Source organism: Vulpes lagopus, chromosome X, assembly GCF_018345385.1.
Source record: "Vulpes lagopus strain Blue_001 chromosome X, ASM1834538v1, whole genome shotgun sequence".
Classification (NCBI taxonomy): Eukaryota; Metazoa; Chordata; class Mammalia; order Carnivora; family Canidae; genus Vulpes; species Vulpes lagopus.
In genome coordinates this window covers 97,630,076-97,639,995 of record NC_054848.1, presented here as the reverse complement: position 1 = coordinate 97,639,995, position 9,920 = coordinate 97,630,076, and positions in this window count along the sequence as shown.

Below are 9,920 nucleotides of genomic sequence, written 5' to 3'. Positions count from 1 at the left end.
ACAGGGTTGTTACAGTTTGACCTTGTGGAATTTGAAGTGCCTATGGGGTTTCTAGATGCCTGGTTGGTAGTTGGAAATACAGATCTGGAAGCTCATGAGAGAGGTTAGGGCTAGAGATACAAATGGGGAATCACCACTATAGAATGGTACTTGGGGTACTTGGGGTAGGGAACAATATAGTGTCTCAAACACTAGGTCTCCTGGTTCCCATTCCAAAACCCACCTATATTAAATAGGTCTGCACATCCATATATACATACATTACTATATCCCTGGCATGTAGTATGTAATTAGTGACTTCTAGGTAGATGATCAAATAAATGTTTCTTTAGTAAATATTAAACGCTACTTAGTAGTCTCCAAAAAAGTAATATTTCATCTTTTCATTTGGTAGTGAACAACTTTTAAATTCACCTACTGGAATCACATTAACCAAAAGATGACAAAGGAAATCTACCAACTGTTGCTTTTTTAAATGGAGAAACCTATATTTTGGTTAGACGTGTTTTTATCCTTTGTAGAATGTGGATTATTCTACAGTTGGGCAAGAATAAAGCTAGGTATTGATGATAGCTTCCTTACAAATTACTTTTTTTTTTTTTTCATTTTGGAGGGTACAGTTCACTGAAGCAAACACATTGATGATGTCAATGAGAGTAATGGTGCTATTTTCACCCTTTCTAATGCCATTATTGTGCCATTAGCTATTTCAACCTACGGCATTAATGTTTCATGTTGATTAAATTTTAACATCTAAATTGTCCTTTTATGTTACACACAAATGATAAACTTGAACATTCTAGTCAGAGGGCAGCAACTTTAGTTTCCTCTAGGCTCCTAGTAAATTCATCAACTAACATCCCCTAGCACCTCAGAAATGGCTAATTTTTGTTACTTCTTCTTTACTAAGAGATATAGGGTTGAGTGTGTTTTTGTTTCTGAATTATGCCTCATATGGCTAAAACTCGACCCCATTTTATACAATGGATGCATTTCTTGACATTTGTACATGAAGCACATTTTTGAAAATGGAATCACATATTCACCCGTTGACTTACATTATAATTTCACAAGTGTCATCTTTATTATGGATTGATTTCCAATTGACAGTGGTTTCTAATGCATTGCCACTGCCTACACCTCTAAGACATATACTTTAGTCTTCAAATAAAGCTAAGTGATATAATGGAATCCCTTATTTCAAAGAATATTAAAGGATACTTTCAGAATGTGATAAATTAAGCCCAATTTCATTTGTGTAGAAAATGGGATTTCTTAAAATGGGACATTTTGTAATTTGATTTTCTCTATATATGTTAATCACAAGCCAGAGCAAATTCTAAGATACCCTCATTTGTCATACCTAGAGAAGCTCTCTTCTTTCTTTTCCTGGTATTTATGAATGTTGCCCTAAGCAAAGGTGTTTGGCTCACAGATACTCCAAGGGAATTATAAATAACCTTTTGTTTTTCCTTACTATTTTTAATTTTTTAAAACTCATAATATTTAAATCACTTTGAAAGAGACTATTTGGACATCATTATGCTAGACTGACTATGGCTCCAAAAATAATGAGAATGTGAATGTTTCCTTAATTGCCTTCTTAAAGATCAGGAGCTTTTGTTTTATGACTGAACTTTTTTTCTCAATTGCGGTAAAATACACATAACATAAAATTTACCATCTTATATATTTTTAAGTGTACAGTTCAGTAATGTTAAGTATATTCACATTGTGCAACTACCTCCAGGATTTCTTCATCTTGCAAAATTGAAACTCTATACCCATTAAACAACGATTTCCCATTTTTCCCTCCCCACTAGCCCCTGGCAGCCACCATCCAACTGTCATTTAGTTTGACTATTATAGGTACCTCACAGAAGTGGAATAATACAATATTTACAATATTTTGTAACTGGTTTATTTTATGTAATATAATTTCCTCAAGTTCCATCCATGTTGTAACAAGTGTCAAAATATTCATTTTAGGGATCCCTGGGTAGCGCAGAGGTTTGGCGCCTGCCTTTGGCCCAGGGCGCGATCCTGGAGACCCGGGATCCAATCCAACATCGGGCTCCCGGTGCATGGAGCCTGCTTCTCCCTCTGCCTATGTCTCTGCCTCTCTCTCTCTCTCTCTCTGTGTGACTATCATAAAAAAAAATATTCATTTTATATTTTTTTATTTTTTTAAGATTTTATTTATTTATTCATGAGAGACACAGAGAGAGAGAGAGAGAGAGGCAGAGACATAGGCAGAGGGAGAAGCAGGCTCCATGCAAGGATCCCGATGTGGGACTCGAACTCAGATCCCTAGGTTCACGTACTGAGCCAAAGACAGCCACTCAATCACTGAGCCACCCAAGTGTCCCAATTTTCTTCATTTTAAAGGCTAAATAATATTCCAATGTCTGTATATACCATATTTTATTGATCCATCTATCCACTGATGGACAATGGGCTGCTTCCATTTCTTGGCTATTGTGAATAATGCTGCTATAAACATGTGTATGCAAAAATCTCTTTTAGACAATGCTTTCAATTTATATATATATATCCAGAAATAAAAATATGAATCTTAAGGTAATTCTGTTTTTAATTTCCGCTTTCCATCATGGCTATACCATTTTATACTCCCACCCAGAGTGCACAAGTGTCCAAATTTCTCAACATCCTTGCCAATATTTGTTATTTTCTGAGGTTTTGTTTTTGGTTTTGTTTTGTTTTGTTTTGTTTTGTTTTGTTTTATTTGGGGTAGTGCCCATATAAATGAAGCATGGGGTGTCAGGGGCTGTTTTCAAACTTGTTTCAACTTACAATTATTTTATACAAATATTCTACCCCAATCTTTAAGTACTAACAGTACACTACATATGGAACAGAAAACAGAGCTGTGATTATTATGAGGAGAAATCATGATGATTTAAATGTGAGAAAGGGAGTCTTGAAACCTGTAAAGTACACAGAAAATATATTTTTGATAAATTTTCCTTAAAAAGGTATCCAGTTGGATAATTTGAAAATTAGAACTATCACTTTTATGGGCTTAATGACCCCATGAAAAGGTGCAGGGTTTCAGACTGGATAAAAAAGCAAGACCCATCTATTTGTTGTCTACAAGAGACTCATTTTAGACATAAAGACACCTACAGCCTGAAAATAAAAGGTTGGAGAACCATTTACCATTCAAATGGTCTTCAAAAGAAAGCAGGGGTAGCCATCCTTATATCAGATAAACTAAAGTTTATCCCGAAGACTGTAGTGAGAGATGAAGAGTGACATTACATGATACTTAAAGGATCTATCCAACAAGAGGATGCAACAATCTTCAATATATATGCCCCAAATGTGAGAGCTGCCAAATATATCAATCAATTAATAACCAAAGTTAAGACATAGATAACAATATACTTATACTTGGTGACTTCAGTGTAGCGCTTTCTACAATCGACAGGTAATTTAAGCACAACATCTCCAAAAAAAAGAGCTTTAAATGATACACGGACCAGATGGATTTCACAGATATTTCAGAACTTTACGTCCAAATGCAACTGAATACACATTCTTCTCAAGTGCACATGGAACTTTCTCCAGAATAGACCACATACTGGGTCACAAATCAGGTCTGAACCGATATCAAAAGATTGGGATGGTCCCCTGCACATTTTCAGACCATGATGCTTTGAAATTAGAACTAAATCACAACAAGAAGTTTGGAAGGATTTGAAACACGTGGAGGTTAAGGACCATCCTGCTAAAAGATGACAGGGTCAACCAGGAAATTAAGGAAGAATTAAAAAGATTCATGGAAACTAATGAGAATGATGATTCAACCATTCAAAATCTTTGGAATACAGCAAAAGCAGTCATGAGGGGGAAATACATCGCAACACAAGCATCCATCCAAAAACTGGAAAGAACTCAAATACAAAAGCTAACCTTGCACCTAAAGGACCTGGAGAAAAAAACAGCAAATAGATCCTACCCCAGCAGAAGAAGAGAATTAATAAAGATTCAAGCAGAACTCAATGAAATAGAGACCAGAAGAACTGTGGAAGAGATTAACAAAACCAGGAGTTGGTTCTTTGAAACAATTAATAAAATAGATAAACCATTAGCCGACCTTATTAAAAAGAAGAGAGAAAAGACTCAAATTAATAAAATCACGAAAGAGAAAGGAGAGATCACTACCAACACCAAGGAAATACAAACAATTTTAAAAACTTATTATGAGCAGCTATATGCCAATAAATTAGGCTATCTAGAAGAAATGGACGCATTTCTGGAAAACCACAAACTACCAAAACTGAAACAGGAAGAAATAGAAAACCTGAACAGGCCAATAACCAGAGAGGAAACTGAAGCAGTCATCAAAAACCTCCCAAGACACAAGAGTCCAGGGCCAGATGGCTTCCCAGGGGAATTCTATCAAACGTTTAAAGAAGAAACCATACCTATTCTACTAAAGCTGTTTGGAAAGATAGAAAGAGATGGAGTACTTCCAAACTCGTTCTATGAGGCCAGCATCACCTTAATTCCAAAACCAGACAAAGACCCCACCAAAAAGGAGAATGATAGACCAATCTCCCTGATGAACACAGATACAAAAATTCTCAACAAGATACTAGCCAATGGGATCCAACAGTACACTAAGAAGATTATTCACCATGACCAAGTGGGATTCATCCCAAGATGCAAGGCTGGGTCAACACTCATAAAGCAATCAATGTGATTGATCATATCAGGAAGAGAAAAAACAAGAACCATATGGTCCTCTCAATAGATGCAGAGAAAGCACTTGACAAAATACAGCATCCATTTCTGATCAAAACTCTACAGAGTGTAGGGATAGAGGGAACATTCCTCAGCATCTTAAAATACATCTACGAAAAGCCCACAGCAAATATCATTCTCAATGGGGAAACACTGGGAGCCTTTGCCCTAAGATCAGGAACAAGACAGGGATGTCCACTCTCACCACTGCTATTCATCATAGTACTAGAGGTCCTAGCCTCAGTAATCATGCAACACAAAGAAATGAAAGGCACTGAAATTGGCAAAGAAGAAGTCAAACTCTCCCTCTTCACAGGTGACGTGATACTGTACATAGAAAACCCAAAAGACTCCACCCCAAGATTGCTAGAACTCATACAGCAATTTGGCAGTGTGGCACGATACAAAATGAATGCCCAGAAGTCAATGTTATTTCTATACACTAACAATGAGACTGAAGAAAGAGAAATTAAGGAGTCAATCCCACTTACAATTGCACCCGTCAGCATAAGATACCTAGGAATAAACCTAACCAAAGAGGAAAAGGATCTATACCTTAAAAACTACAGAACACTTCTGAAAGAAATTGAGGAAGACACAAAGAGTTGGAAAAATATTCCATCTCATGGATTGGAAGAATTAATATTGTGGAAATGTCAATGTTACCCAAGGCAATTTACACATTTAATGCAATCCCTATCAAAATACCATGGACTTTCTTCAGAGAGTTGGAACAAATTATCTTAAGGTTTGTGTGGAATCAGAAAAGACCCTGAATAGCCAGGGGAATTTTAAAATAGAAAACCATAGCTGGGGGCATCACAATGCCAGATTTCAGGTTGTACTACAAAGCTGTGGTCATCAAGACCGTGTGGTACTGGCACAGAAACAGACACATAGATCAATGGAACAGAATAGAGAATCCAGAAGTGGACCCTGAACTTTATGGTCAACTAGTATTTGACAAAGTAAGAAAGACTATCCACTGGAAAAATGACAGTCTCTTCAATAAATGGTGTTGGGAAAATTGTACATCCACATGCAGAAGAATGAAACTAGACCATTCTCTTACACCGTACCCAAAGATAAAAGCAAAATGGATGAAAGATCTAAATGAGAGACAAGAATCCATCAAAATACTAGAGGAGAACACAGGCAACACCCTTTTTGAACTCAGCCACAGTAACTTCTTGCAAGATACATCCACGAAGGCAAAAGAAACAAAAGCAAAAATGAACTATTGGGACTTCATCAAGATAAGAAGCTTCTGCACAGCAAAAGAAACAGTCAACAAAACTAAAAGACAACCTACAGAATGGGAGAAGATATTTGCAAATGACATATCAGACAAAGGGCTAGTATCCAAGATTTATAAAGAACTTATTAAACTCAACACCAAAGAAACAAACAATCCAATCATGAAATGGGCAAAAGACATGAAGAGAAATCTCACAGAGGAAGACATAGACATGGCCAACACTGACATGAGAAAATGCTCCGCATCACTTGCCATCAGGGAAATACAAATCAAAACCACAATGAGATACCACCTCACACCAGTGAGAATGGGGAAAATTAACAAGGCAGGAAACCACAAATGTTGGAGAGGATGTGGAGAAAGGGGAACCCTCTTGCACTGTTGGTGGGAATGTGAACTGGTACAGCCACTCTGGAAAACTGTGTGGAGGGTCCTCAAAGAGTTAAAAATAGATCTTCCCTATGCCCCAGCAATTGCACTGCTGGGGATTTACCCCAAAGTACAGATGCAGTGAAACACCGGGACACCTGCACCCCGATGTTTCTAGCAGCAATGTCCATAATAGCCAAACTGTGGAAGGAGCCTTGGTGTCCATCGAAAGATGAATGGATAAAGAAGATGTGGTCTATGTATACAATGGAATATTACTCAGCCATTAGAAACGACAAATACCCACCATTTGCTTAGACCTGGTTGGAACTGCAGGGTATTATGCTGAGTGAAATAAGTCAATCGGAGAAGGACAAACATTATATGGTCTCATTCATTTGGGGAATATAAAAAATAGTCAAAGGGAATAAAGGGGAAAGGAGAAAAAATGAGTGGGAAATAACAGAAAGGGAGACAGAACATGAGAGACTCTAACTCAGGGTAAGGAACAAGGGGTGGTGGCAGGGGAGGTGGGCGGGCAATGGGGGTGACTGGGTGTCGGGCACAGAGGGGGGCACTTGATGGGATGAGCACTGGGTGTTATTCTATATGTTGGCAAATTGAACACCAATAAAAAATAAACTAAAAAAAATAACTATCACTTTTTAAAAATTCTCAATTCATTTAATCTCCCGTTTATTTAGTTGATCACACCTAGTGTTCCTAACTTTATGTAAGGAAAAGGTTATATAAGTGCTATCCTTGGTGTGTTTTGAGGGGAAGCTCATATATCAAAAATCAATTTTAGAAATAACTAATAATTATATTCTGCAAATGGATATAAGTTTTTCACAATTGACCTAGCCTGAAGTCTCTTAGGAGTATCTTGGAAAATAAAATGAGTTATATATAGAGGATATTTCACTTTCACTGGTACTTAGAACAAAACATCACAGAGATGTTTCAGATAAAACAAAATATCATGGAAAGTTTGTTTATTTTTGAGAAAGAGAGAGAGCACTACTAGAGGGAGAGGCAGAGGAAGAAGGAGAAAACCTTAAGCAGACTCTGCACTGCTTGAGGAGCCCAATGCAGGGCATGATCTTTTGACTCTGAGGTCCTGACCTGAGCCAAAATCATCATTAGTTTCAGGTGTAAAATTTACTGATTCATCAGTTGCATAGAACACCCACCGCTCATTACATTAAATGCCCTCCTTAATGCCCATCACCAATTACCCCATTTCCCCCACTAATCTCCCCTCCATCAACCCTCAGTTTGTTTCCTAGAGTTCAGCATCTCGTATGGTTTGTCTCTCTCTCTTTATTTTCATCTTATTTTATTTTTCCTTCCCTTCTATGTTCATCTGTTTTGTTTCTTAAATTCCACATATAAATGAAATCCTACGGTATTTGTCTTTCTCTGACTGACTTATTTTACTTAGCATAACACCCTCTAGTTCTATCCAAGTCATAGCAAATGGCAAGATTTCATTCTTTTCTATGGCTGAATAATAATAATAACACCTTTTCTTTATTCATTCATCTATTGATGAATATCTGGGCTACTTCCATGTTTTGGCAACTGTAGACATTGCTGCTAAGGGGGTGCATGTGCTGCTTTAAATCGCTATATTTGTATCCTTTGGATAAATACCTAGTAATGCAACTGCTGGGTCATAGGGGAGCTCTATTTTTAACTTTTTGAGGAAACTCCATACTGTTTTCCAGACTGGCTGTACCAACTTGCTTTTCCACCAACAGTCTAAGAGGGTTCCCTTTCTCTGCATTCTAGCCAACATTTGTTATTCCTCAAGTTGTTAATTTTAGTCATTAAGACTGGTGTGAGGTGGTATTTCATTGTGGTTTTGATTTGAATTTCCCTGATGCCAAATGAAGTGGAGCATTGGTTCATGTGTCTGTTGGCCATTTGTATGTCTTCTTTGGAGAAATGTCTGTTCATGCTTTCTGCCCATTTCTTGACTGGATTATTCAATTTTGGGGTATTGAGTTTGATAAGTTCTTAACTGATTTTGGATACTAGCCCCTTATCTGATAAGACATATGCAATATCTTCTCCCATTCCATAATTTGTCTTTTAGTTTTGTTGACTATTTCCTTTGCTGGGCAAAATTTTTATTTTGATGAAGACCCAATAGCTCATGTTTGCCTTTGTTTCCTTTGCCTTTGGATATATGTCTAGTAAGAAGTTGCTGTGGCCAAGGTCAAAAAGGTTGCTGCCTGTATTCTCCTCTAGGATTTCGATGGATTCTTGTCTCACATTTGGGTCTTTCATCCATTTTGAGTTTGTATGTGTGTATGGTATAAGAAAGTGGTCCAGTTTCATTCTTCTGCATGTGACTGTCCAATTTTCCCAACACCAGTTGTTCAAGAGACTGTCTTTTTTTCCAGTGGATACTTTTCCTACTTTGTCAAACATGAGTTGACCATAGAGTTGAGGGTTAACTTCTGGGTTCTGTATTCTGTTCCAATAATCTATGTTTCTGTTTTTGTGCCAGCACTATATTGCCTTGATGATTGCAGCTTTGCAATACAGCTTGAAGTCCAGAATTGTGATATCTCCAGCTTTGGTTTCCTTTTTCATCCTTCCTTTCACTATTTCGGGGTATGTTCTGATTCCATACAAATTTCAGAATTGTTTATTCCACCTCAATGAAAAATTTTGATGATATTTTGATATGGATTATATTGAGTGTAGATTGCTTTGGGTAGTATATACATTTTAACCTTATTTTTTCTTCTAATCCATGAGCATGGAATGTTTTTCAATTTCTTTGTGTCTTCTTCAATTTCTTTCATAAGTGTTTTATGGTTTTCAGCTTACAGATCCTTTACCTCTTTGGTTAGGTTTATTCCTAAGCATTTTATGGTTTTTGGTGCAGTTGTGAATGGAGTTAATTTCTTGATTTCTCTTTCTTCTGCCTCATCTTTAGTGTATAGAAATGCAACTGATTTCTGTTCATTGATTTTGTATCTTGCCATGTTGCTGAACTCCTGTATCAGTCTAGCAATTTTTGGGGGTGGAATCTTTTGGGCTTTCCACATAGAGTATCATGTCATCTGAGAATAGTGAAAGTTTGACTTATTCTTTGCCAATTTGGAGGCTTTTTATTTATTTTTGTTGTTTAATTGCTGAGGCTAGGACTTCCATACTATGTTGAACAACAGTGGTGAGAGTAGACATCCCTGTCATGTTCTGGACCTTAGAGGAAAAGCTCTCAGTTATTCCCCATTTGAAGATGATATTTGCTGTGGGTTTTTTGTATATGGCTTTTATGATATTGAGGTATTTTCCCTCTATCCGTACATGGAGGAGAGTTTCTATAAAAAAAAAGGATGCTGGATTTTGCCAAATACTTTTTCTGCATCTATTGAGAAGTACTAATATATTTCTAATATTGCAAGCATCCTATAAAACCATGTGTTTTGAACTTCTACACCTCAATAAAGTGGATGCCATGATAAATGCTTAATATACTTTGAACAAATTGATTTTCTGATTT